Here is a 13,253-nt window from a genome sequence, read left to right as displayed (position 1 = left end):
CTAAACAGAATACATTTCAGCTTTCGGTTCGATAAAGAATTCCTGCACTATCACAGTTCCGACGGGAAAATAGCAGCGCACGCTACTAGGTGAGTAACAATAATTTAGCTTTCAACACTTGCAACCCCCCTGAATAATCACCTATTAAGACCAGTACCATAGATCACCACGCTAATCGCCCTAGAAAGCGAACTACTCAATTTTAGAACTTAACTTTAATGCAATAAGGTCTAGTTTCCATTTAACTGTATTTGGTGATGATTATAAAACGGTTCCATAATTGCGTAATTGGTAGTTGGTCTGTACGTAAATGAAGCCGCGTTTATATTCGCATCGTTTTAATTGCTTAATGTTCCCGAAGGAATATCAATACGTAATTATAGGTGTTGTTGCTAGTATACGTAGTTATGGGTGTGTTGACAGGTGATTTACAGATAATTGCTAGGTGTGCATTTTGATTTCTCAAGAATAAATTCAAATTAAAAATTAATTTACTTTAAGCAGGCTAGATGCCTTGACTGTTGTCAGGGCTGACTAATTTTTGCCCAAAACCCAAATTAGCCTTTTTTTGTTATTTTTTTATTCTCTACAAATTAGCCTTTGACTACAGTCTCACCTGATGGTAAGTGATGACGCAATCTAAGATTGAAGCGGTTAACCTGTTAGGAGTAGGATGAAATCCACACTCCTTTCGGTTTCTACACGACATCGTACCGGAACATTAAATCGCTTGGCTACGTCTTTGACGGTAGGGTGGTAACTAGCCACGGCCGAAGCCTCCCACCAGCCAGACGTCCTGGACCAATTAAGAAAACCTCAATCGACCCGTCTTGTAAATCCACCACGCATACCACTGCGCCACGGAGGCTGTCAAAAAGCCTGGCTGTTCAACACGGAAATGCAGTCAGTTCTTGCCATCAAGATGATGCATGATTTGTATAGTTAAGATAGTTAACTTAAGTTCACTAGAAGGCTTAGTTTATAAACACTTTTAAATATCAATAAGTCTGATTAATGATTAGTGACTTCACCACCAGTTACCACTCTTAACACAGGGTTTTCAAGTTATTGGAAGGTAAGGATTGGTCATATTTAAAATCCTCATTATCATCATCATCATGATCAGCCGTCCACTGCTGGACATATGCCTCTTTAATGGACTTCCGAGCACAGGGCGGTCTCGAGCCGCCAGCATCCAGCGGCTCCCTGCAACCCGTTTGATGTCCTTGGTCCACCTAGTGTTGGGTCGACCAACACTACGCTTTCCGGTGCGGGGTCGCCTTTTCCACACCTTGGGACTCCAACGTCCACCGACTCTACGAACCATGTGGCCTGCCCATTGCTACTTCAGATACGCGACTCGCTGAACTATGTCAGTGACATTGGTTCGTCTGCGGATCTCCTCATTTCTGATTCGATCTCACAGAGAAACTCCAAGCATAGCTCGCTCCATGAGTGACTATGAGTCATCAATTATAATGACATATTTAAAATGTAACGTGAATATTATTAAAAAAGCTTATCAGCTTATACTCCTAATTGCCTAAGTACGTAACAAAGATCACAAAGAAGTAAGTATAAGTGTAGTATTTATTTTCGGTGTAATATGAGTTATCTTGTCTTCTGTGTCTACTTTGCTTCCGGCAAAGGGATGGATGGCACCCTTTGCCGGATTCCTTTAAATATTTTCAACTTTACCAAATAATTTTCATGAATACATAAATTGTTTACAGTAAATAAAAGATTTCGACGAGGTCCTCCTCCTTTATTTGAAGTCAGATAAATCGAAGGACCTGCGAGTGAGTCCAGTAAACGTTGCATTTTAGTGTCTACATACGGAACTCTAAAAACTCATTTGTTTACGTATCTACTGCTCGTGATATTAAAGCCCGGTAATATAAAATGATAAGGATAGACAAACACAAATGTAAACAGGTAACCTCTTACGATTACGATAACACGTTTCTCTACGATTGGCTCACGGAATAGGCGGAGTCGTGAATGAACTTTTAAATGTAAAACTCTATTTTCTTAACACGCGACCGCCGTATTTTTATGTATTACTAGCTGATGCCGCGCGGTTTCACCCGCGTGGTTCTCGTTCCCGTTGGAATACGGGAATAATGTATAGCCTATAGCCTCCTCGATAAATGGGCTTACTTACACTGAAAGAATTTTTCAAATCGGACCAGCAGTTCCTGAGATTAGCGCGTTCAATCAAACAAACAAACAAACTCTTCAGCTTTACAATATTAGTATAGACTAGAGACGCCCGCAAGTTTGTCCGTGAGAAAATCTATATTTAAACTTTTTATGTTAGTGATCATTTTTTTTAAAGTATAATTGGTATAAAAAAGACTGAAACGATTTGATTGTGGTTTTCACTCATGTATTGTGGAAGAATCCAGGCCATATTTACTGTTTGTTTTATTAAAATCGGTTCGCAAACAACATAATTACCTACATTCAAGAAACTAGCTTCGATCGATTTAGCTGAACCTATATTCGCTTGTATAGCCACTGTTTGGAAGTCTATATAAACTCGAACCAAAGACGCAGACGCGAGTGCGCTAGTGTATTAATATTATTTTTAGCAATAAAAATTCAATTTTAAAAAATTAAACACTAATCCCACGTGTGTAACGAATGGTAACTTTTCGAAAGGGGAACCCCCCTCCTTTTAGACAATCTGTGCTCCAAATTATGGCAACGGAAACTTTTTATTGAGTATTATATTTAGTGGAGTAGAGAGGGAGTAAATTAATTTATTATCGAGTTGTTAGACGCGAGTAACGCTTAGTTGATTAGTCTTTCTCTTGGAGCCTGTAATGCCCAGACATACCTCATCTTAGGAAGGCTGCAAGTTGACTAGTCAATTATATTTTGTGGCTTTCCAATGTAGGTAGAAGGTTTCTAGCCGTATAAGTGTATTTTTTATTTTGCTCATCAGTCAGTCAATTAACTGCAGCAATTTTTATTTTTTCAAAAAGCATCGTTGGGTTTTTTTTACTTAACTTTAAGGGATTTCGAAGGGTTACAACGAAGGTATGGGTCTGGCGATGATGATGATGATGATGACATAATTTATGATATATCGTAGAAAATATAAAAAAAAAATACATTTCATACTCGGAGGAGCATCGTCTGATGAGGCACGAAGGCTGAAGATGTAGAAGTCTGAGGGCGTCTCCTGTGAGAGCCTCTCGGCTTAGAGGGAGAGGGGTTAGGTCAATAGACCACCACGCTGGCCCAGTACGGATTGGTAGACTTCACATACGCAGAGAATTTTCTTAATTCTCTGGTGTGCAGATTTCCACACGATGTTTTCCTTCACCGTTTGAGACATGTGATATTTAATTTCTTAAAATGCGCGAATTTCGAACTTACGCCCTCTATCAATCACGGCTCAATAGCAATATCAGGTTATAAATTATATTTTTCACTTGTCAAGATATGCGATGTCGCGGTCAAGCGTATGTCACCAATAAAAAAAAACAAAAATCTTGAAAAGCATTCAACTCACCCTCGACCCTCGCGGGGAGACCGGGGCGAAACGACGCTAGGCCTCTTAGCTTTTAAAGGCTTATTCAAACTTTATAAAATAAGTGGCCCCTCCAATGGGGACTCAATATTATTGTGTAGCCATCTGCGACTGAGGGGTATGGTAGACATATTTTTTGATTTAACTCGTAAATTACTTGAATTCAATCGGTTTACGCTCGTGTGAATTAGGAGAATTTGTTTTATTTTATTTTTCGAGTACTGTGGTCGGTTATTGGTGTGATAATGGCTACGATATTGAGTCGATCAGCTAATTACACAGCAATGTAATTCAATTACGATTGGTAATTGTAATAAGTGAATTCGCACACACTTGTGCACTGTAATCAACATCACCTACGTATTTTGCCAAACACGGATATCATCGTTCTTAGCCTATTTTCACGGTCATATAAAAGGCCAGCAGTATTTTTGTAGTCTAGTGTATGCACTTTTGAAGAGCGGTGATAGCCAGTGGACCTCTGCCTCCGATTCCGGAGGGTGTGGGTTTGAATCCGGTCCGGGATATGCACCTCCAACTTTTCAGTTGTGTTCATTTTGAGACATTAAATATCACGTGTCTCAAACAGTGAAGGAAAAACATCTTGAGGAAACCTGCATACCAGAGAATTTTCTTAATGTGTAAAGTCTGCCAATTCGCATTGGGCCAGCGTGGTGGACTATTGGCCTAACCCCTCTCATTCTGAGAGGAGACTCGAGCTCAGACGTGAGCCGAATATGAGTTGATAATGATGATGATGATGATGATGCACTTTTAGATAATTCCTTGGGCAACTATGTATTCTATGGTCAAACATAGCTTTGTATTGAATCCTTATGGTAGGCAGTATTTTTTTGCATCTATGAAGTGCACGCCACGCACGCTTTTGAAATAAAAGAAAAATATATTTTGATTTATTTGCTTGTTTTAATAAGCTTGCGATTTATACATTTTTGAACTTATTTAAGTATGTGTATATATTTTTAAGAGCCGTGATAGCCCAGTGGATATGACCTCTGCCTCCGATTCCGGAGGGCGTGGGTTCAAATCCAGTCCGGGGCATACACCTCCAACTTTGCAGTTGTGTGCATTTTAAGAAATTAAATATCACGTGTCTCAAACGGTGAAGGAAAAACATCGTGAGGAAACCTGCATACCAGTGAATTTTCTTAATTCTCTGCGTGTGTGAAGTCTGCCAATCCGCATTGGGCCAGCGTGGTGGACTATTGGCCTAACCCCTCTCATGTTGAGAGGAGACCCGATATCAACAGTGAGCCGAATATGAGTTGATAATGATGATGATGATGATGATGATGATGATGATGCACTTTTGGATAATTCCTTGGGCAACTATGTATTCTTTGGTCAAACATAGCTTTGTATTGAATCCTTAGGGTAGGCTGTGCTTTTTTGTATCTATGAAGTACACGCCACTGAGGGCCAGGCCTCCCTTCTTATAAGAGAGGGTATATCGAACTTAGACTTACCATGCTGCTCCAATTCATAGCCGACCCAGGACAAGAACCCAGGACCTCTGAAATTCTGATCCAAAGCAACTTAACACATGTGGTGTTAACCGCTAACGAAGCAGTTAATAACTAAACTTGTTTTTGAAAAAAAAAAAGAAAAAAATATTTTGATTTATGTGCTTGTTTTAATAAGCGATTTATATTTTTGAAATTATTTAAGTATGTGTATATATTTTTTATGTAAACATTTTAAAGGAATTGAACCTTAATATGTAGGTCACTGTCAACGTATTACGACACTTCGTACTAACGACTCAACTTTATTGGGTCAGATTTCAAAAGTTATGATGAAAGATGAATCTTTGAGTAGTTTTTACATGTAATTGCACTTAGATGCTAAGTCAACTAGTGAAACTTGCTTTCAAACCCTTTCATCTAAGTTTTTTTTAATGTTAAATAATAATAATATAGTTTTAACTGTATATAATTATTATTGCGTCATATTACACTCATTATACAATTATGTGTTACTTAAGGCACAGAAAACATATGTACTTAGGGTAGTTCCTAGTAGCTTAGTTTTAGTTTGAAAAGTCAAATCTGACTATTTATAGTGACTCTGCTACCAATTAGGATAGCAGATTTTACTGAGAAACGCTGCTAAGAAATTCAGTCCTCTAGGCTCACAATTAAAAAAAGATAGTTATATAAAAAGATTATCTACACTAGGACAAAAGTTAGCCTTGTATTAAAAACCGTCAAATCTCAACAGGTTCACACAAAATCTAAAAAATATATATATATTTTTTATTTGTGAAATTTGGAAAGTCTTTAGAATGTGAAATGTAATTGGAATAAAAAAATCAAACCCTATAAGGTTGATAATAATTGGTGATGAAAACTAATTTTATTATTATAATTCACTGACGTTCTCTAATACCTCTATATATTATGGTTTTATCGTGGTACATACCTGTTTAAATAATATTCATAATGAACAACCACGATATAAGTTTAAAATCATTACCTCTATATATCTCAACTAAACCTCTAAATATTCTACACACAGAATAGACAGTTGTGTATTATCATAATGATTTAGATGAATTTAATTAGAAGATTTCCATTTAAATCTTACATTTCCGAGATAAAAAAAATAATAGTAATCTACTCAACATGCGTGAAGACGTAGTCATACAATTGGTCACTCGATCCCGAGGAGTGCTATAACATTTTATTTTCGCTGAGGATTTAGGGGACGTCCACACCTGACTTAAGGTTGTCGAAATTTCAGCCACTGAATGTAATTATGCATTTAGCCGCTTTTGCATACAAATGATAATTTTAGTTTGAGGACATGGTGCGTGACGACTTTTAGAAAGTTTTAACCAGTTCCAGACATCCTTCATTTTATGAAGGCTGAAAATCTCGTCCGCCTATGCTCGTACCATGCCTGCCATAGGGGAGCCATGAGGAAGTTTGAACCATTGGTAACAGGTTTAAGGAGTCCAGATACTCAATGATTGTCAGATAAAAATACTACTATATGTCTTTCAAACCAAAAAAATTATACTTTTTTGATTATTTTCCAATATCTTTATATTGGGAAAAATAACCAAAAATCTCTTTATTGCACTGCCAACGTCTATGGGTAAGGTTGATGAGCTAAAAAGTAGCGTACTGAAGGTCCTCGCGTTCATGATCTGATAGATAATGCTGTGTTAAAGGCAATAACTAACAATTTAACAATCGTTGAGTAATACGCTTGCTCTCTCAATCATTGTGTATTTTTAATAAATCATAAAGTTTAAGGATTTTCAAACGGTTCTTTCCCGTGGTTCTTCTAAACACGGCTATAATTATCACACAACTGGCTTGGCTCCGCCTTAAAAGTGATCAGGATATAGTACTTACGATATTTTCGTTAGTTTATTTTTGTGATTTTGAAGTCGGTTGAATATTTCTGTTAAAAAGTTTTTTTTTTATTAAATCAAAAAATCAAAATCAAAAATCATTTATTTCAAGTAGGCTCAGTTTACAAGCACTTTTGACATGTCAGTTGACTATTTGTAAAGATTCTACCACCGGTTCGGAAGGCAGGTTCTGCTGAGAAGAAACCGGCAAGAAACTCAACAGTTGCTCTTTTAATCATTCTGTATTATAATTTACAATTGATGATAACATTACGATTTCTTATAATTTTACTTTTTGTGTGAAGGTGGAAGCTGATCCAATGGCCTCCAAGCGCTTTTATCTTTAAGGAACTCATCAATGTTGTAGTAACCTCGACTAAGTAAATGTTTTTTAACACATTACTTAAAGCTTTGCATTGGCAGGTCCATCACAGATACATTAAAATAAACTGTCAGTAGGTAATAATGAATTATGGAAGACAAGAAAGCTTTACGCATGATCGCCAAACTTCGTTATGGGAATGAAACCAAATTGACGCTGTAAAAATACCTAAAAAATCAGCATAAGTGAAAAAAGTGCCGCAAGTGTGAACAGCTACCTATACTCATATTCCCCGCTCACAATAAGAGTGAGTGTGGTAATTTGGCGCGCCGCACGTGACCCCGGAGCTTGCGACGCGACGTGTATCCGACTTGCCCGCGCTTCCCCTCGCTACTGAGTACCACGATATTAAGCAAAAGTGTCCATGTAGCTATAGTATGTATTAGAACGGACCAGCTGTTATTTCCATTATTCCTTCCATTTTAATCGGCATTTTTTTTTCAGTTAGCTACAAAAAGCGCTGCCCACTTCAATGAAGTGGCAGTGGGCAGGCCATATAGTTCGAAGTGCCGATGGACGTTGGGGTCTTAAGGTGCTGGAATGTGGACAGAAGACATCAATCGGGTTGCAGGGAGCCGACTGGCGGCTCGAGACCGTTTTGTTTGGAAGTCCATGCAAGAGGCCTATGTCCAGCTGTGAACGTCCATTGGCTGATAATGATGATGATGATGATGATGAACCACTGTTAATGATTGGCCATTTGTTTTAATGTTTGCTGGTTTTAGTACAATTTATATTCGAGAACTCATACAATGGAGACATCTAAGTTTTTTATAAATTAGCTTATAAATAATTATGAGACAAAACTATAATGACTTCTATAATTTTGATAAAGATAGAGTTATAATTTATTATCGATTTCCAAATGGTTACGAAATATTTATAACATGGCAGCAATAAAATCTTTTCGTGGTAAAATGTTTTGTATCTTTAATCGAGTTTTCTTTACATGCTAGGTACACATTTTACAATAGGTTGGACTGTGTGCATACTCCTGACATATAGGTGTTAAACCTCATTTCCGTTCCGGTTCGATGTCGTGTAGACACCGAAAGGGGTGTGGATTTAATCCTACTCCTAACAAGTTAGCCTGCGTCCATCTTAGATGCATCATCACTTACCATCAGGTGAGATTGTAGTCAAGGGCTAACTTGTAGAGAATAAAAAAATAAAAATAAAAGTCAAAAATCATTTATTTCAAGTAGGTAAGCTTAGTTAACAAGAACTTCACATTAGCAACCATACCATACAGAACGGAACAGCAATTCTGCCTAAATTTCTAATGAAGTGAAAAATAGTTTTCCTCCGACCTATGGATTAAATATTGGAGCCTCAATATCTCAACGGTAAGAGCGGTCGGACTCACCACCGAGGGGTGGTAGTTCGATCCCCGCCCCGTTGATCTATTGTCGTACCCACTCCTAGCACAGTCTTTCCCGACTAGTTGGAGGGGAATGGGAATATTGGTCATATTTAAAAATATGGCAAATATTCTTTTTTAAAACAAACAAATAAAAAATGTCATTAAATTTGGTTGGCTGATACAACAAGACTTTAGGTTCTGTTGTAAGTCTGTATAAAGGCCCGGTCTATAAGTTCACAAGTCTGTGCACAAATCGGTATTCCACTCGCGTAGTCAGTGTGGCTGGGCCCTTTGCGCCGATGCTCTGCGTCATTATCATCGCTTTTTGCACATAACACACACCATTGTAGCCTGCGTCCAGTCACCACGTAGGTATATGTACAATGTACATCCGACTACGTACTTTCAACTATTTTTTTATCCGACTAGAGACAAAAGGAAAGGTTTAGGCTTTAGCAATCTTACATAGATTTTGAGCCGTAATTGCTCAGTGGATATGACCTCTACTTCCGATTCCGGAGGGTGTGGGTTCGAATCCGGTCCGGGCATGCACCTCCAACTTTTCAGTTGTGTGCATTTTAAGAAATTAAATATCACGTGTCTCAAATGGTGAAGGAAAACATCATGAGGAAACCTGCATACCAGAAAATTTTCTTAATTCTGTGAAGTCTGCCAATCCGCATTGGGCCAGCGTGGTGGACTATAGACCTAACCCCTCTTACTCTGAGAGGAGACTCGAGCTCAGCAGTGAGCTGAATATGGGTTGATGATTAATGAATGAATCTTACATAGATTGTTAAAGCCTAAAGCCACAACCTTGCACAAAGCCACGAATTTCGCTATTTGGACATTCTGTGATTGCCACGACGCGTAGTGCGTGTTTTCATTAGCGTTGTGAGCAATTTTTTCGCTCACTGAGCGTTTTCGATCTTTGAGCGTAACATATATTGAGTTCATGTTTCATCAATAGATGGGCACATCGTGTTGGGTTTAAGCTTCATATTCCCTTTCCTAAAAGAAGGGAAGCCTGTCTTTGACGTGAGCCGTTAAACATATCTTTAATAGGGTAATTGACTGATATTAAATTTAATATAAACAATATTAATTTCTTGTACCTACTAAATAGAATAAAGGTTCGAAATATATATATCATTATCGATATTAACTAATAAAATTTAAGGATTTCTTATAAAACTTACTTTAAAAATTATGTAGGTATTTTATTTAAATTTTCCAAACTTCCTAAACGCTGTCGTCCATTTTGTGACGTCACAATGTTACTTGATGTAATAATAAACGTCAAACTAATTGTTAACTAATACTTTTGTCAGACGCTCCGTTTGTAAAGGATTTTAACGTGACGACTTTGAACAGCTTAAATATGGACCATCATGGTCGATAGGCGTTTTGGCTCGTATTGTCAAAAAAATATTTGAAAATTGTAATTTTTATGCAATCACTCAAAATCAGTCTCGAAAAAATACGATATTTTTATTTCAATCTAGTAGAATGATAATTAACGATGTATCTAACTAATAACTATCCTATTGTGGTGGATAAAACGTAAAGGTGAACGGTGGAAACGGAAGTGGTAAGTGTATTACATATATTTTGTACAAAATAAATTGCAAGTTGGTTATTTTTTTTCAAACCTCAAAATCGACCCAGCCGGGGATTGAACCCTGGACCTCCGTCTTGTAAATCTACCGTGCACACCACTGCGCCACGGAGGCCGTCGGTACGCATGATTGTAAGTGATGATGCAGTCTGTAGTGATAGAAAATTTCTAATTGAATCGTTCTATTTCCGATTGAGGTTCAAGTTGGAGGCCCCACAAGTAAGGATTCTCGACCCCCTGGAGGTCACAGACCCACAGATTGAAAATCACTATTAAAGAGGTGAGAAAGTAAATATATAAGCAAACATCTACTGTACACGTGGAAACAGTAACATGATTTTACGAGCAAGCGTCGACGGTACACTGCTTTTTATTGGTAAGCAGTAACTATAAATTATATTTGTGATTTATACTATAATTACATATTTCTATCGTTCACAAATCTTTTTATTATTACTATTCTAAAATTGTAATAGTCTATGTGTTAAAACGCACATCACGAATACCAATAGACATAGTTTTTAAACGGTCTTAATGTTGAGAGGAAAACTATCGCCTATAGCTTGGCAATTTCGTTCGTAACACTCCTGATGGTTTGCGCGGGCCGGGGGGCGTGTAGATGAATGAAATACCCACACACCCATGCACCTCACTTCCCCGCACGCACAATTTCACACCCGCGCAGTCTTTCCCCCCCGTCGCCCGTATATCATGGGAGTGTCATCAATGAACTTGCCAGACTATAGAGCGACCTACTCGATATCCGTATACGACTTTTTCGAGAGTTTTTAAGGGATCCTTAGGTACATTAATTTCAGATTATAATATATTGACGGCCTCCGTGGCGCAGTGGTATGCAAGGTGGATTTACAAGATGGAGGTCTAGGTTTCGATTCCGGTTGGGCTGATTGAGGTTTTCTCAAATGGTCCAGGTCTAGCTGGTGGGAGGTTTCGGCCGTGGCTAGTTACCACCCTACCGGCAAAGACGTATTGTCAAGCGATACAGCGTTCCGGTACGATGTCGTGTAGAAACCGAAAGGTATGTGAATTTTGTCCTACTCCGAACAAGAGACCCCGCTTCCATCTTAGATTGCATCATCACCTACCATCAGGTGAGATTGTGGTCAAGGGCTCACATGTAAAGAATAAAAAGAAACTAAAATATAGTATTGATCATCAATTATATTACTAAGCAGTAGGCACTCAACTTAAACAAAGATTTTAAAAATACTTAGAATAAATTCATAAAAAAAATAATTTAAACAAGCTTTTTATCATTGATATAATCATTAACACCATAGTAAGACTTCCCTAAAAGCTTGCGTTTAATAAACACTAAAAACCTATATAAAAGTATGATATTCTGTGAACCGACCTCATTCATTCATTCATTCAATTCAACTGCACCATCAATATACCAATCAAACCACGCGAAGCTGTCAAATAACCCGCAGTTCGACTCAGACTATAATTAAAATAACCGGCTACATTTATCAATCTCGCGTCGAAATACTGGTTAATAATTTACTACTTATACCTACTCTTTTTCTTGATAAACCTAGAAATATTCTGACTGATTTTGCCAATAGAGCATTAATTGACGGATGGCCCACCTGGCGGTATAACATGCGGCTAATGAAGAGAAATAGAGAAATGTCAACCAATAGCGACGCAACCGGAAATATTGCTGTCTTTCATTGCGTTAGGTGATGGGACTTGGTCAACTCCGCCGCTATTGGTCGACATTTTGTCTACTTCTATTCACTTGCGTCCATCTTAGATGCATCATCACTTACCATCAGGTGAGATTGTAGTCAAGGGCTAACTTGTAGAGAATAAAAAAATAAAAATAAAAGTCAAAAATCATTTATTTCAAGTAGGTAAGCTTAGTTAACAAGAACTTCACATTAGCAACCATACCATACAGAACGGAACAGCAATTCTGCCTAAATTTCTAATGAAGTGAAAAATAGTTTTCCTCCGACCTATGGATTAAATATTGGAGCCTCAATATCTCAACGGTAAGAGCGGTCGGACTCACCACCGAGGGGTGGTAGTTCGATCACCGCCCCGTTGATCTATTGTCGTACCCACTCCTAGCACAGTCTTTCCCGACTAGTTGGAGGGGAATGGGAATATTGGTCATATTTAAAAATATGGCAAATATTCTTTTTTAAAACAAACAAATAAAAAATGTCATTAAATTTGGTTGGCTGATACAACAAGACTTTAGGTTCTGTTGTAAGTCTGTATAAAGGCCCGGTCTATAAGTTCACAAGTCTGTGCACAAATCGGTATTCCACTCGCGTAGTCAGTGTGGCTGCGCCCTTTGCGCCGATGCTCTGCGTCATTATCATCGCTTTTTGCACATAACACACACCATTGTAGCCTGCGTCCAGTCACCACGTATTACAACTATTTTTTTATCCGACTAGAGACAAAAGGAAAGGTTTAGGCTTTAGCAATCTTACATAGATTTTGAGCCGTAATTGCTCAGTGGATATGACCTCTACTTCCGATTCCGGAGGGTGTGGGTTCGAATCCGGTCCGGGCATGCACCTCCAACTTTTCAGTTGTGTGCATTTTAAGAAATTAAATATCACGTGTCTCAAATGGTGAAGGAAAACATCATGAGGAAACCTGCATACCAGAAAATTTTCTTAATTCTGTGAAGTCTGCCAATCCGCATTGGGCCAGCGTGGTGGACTATAGACCTAACCCCTCTTACTCTGAGAGGAGACTCGAGCTCAGCAGTGAGCTGAATATGGGTTGATGATTAATGAATGAATCTTACATAGATTGTTAAAGCCTAAAGCCACAACCTTGCACAAAGCCACGAATTTCGCTATTTGGACATTCTGTGATTGCCACGACGCGTAGTGCGTGTTTTCATTAGCGTTGTGAGCAATTTTTTCGCTCACTGAGCGTTTTCGATCTTTGAGCGTAACATATATTGAGTTCATGTTT

The sequence above is a fragment of the Bicyclus anynana genome, chromosome Z (assembly GCF_947172395.1).
Source record: "Bicyclus anynana chromosome Z, ilBicAnyn1.1, whole genome shotgun sequence".
In the NCBI taxonomy this organism is placed as follows: Eukaryota; Metazoa; Arthropoda; class Insecta; order Lepidoptera; family Nymphalidae; genus Bicyclus; species Bicyclus anynana.
The sequence above is the reverse complement of the archived record's forward strand: the minus strand, read 5'-3'. Positions refer to the sequence as shown.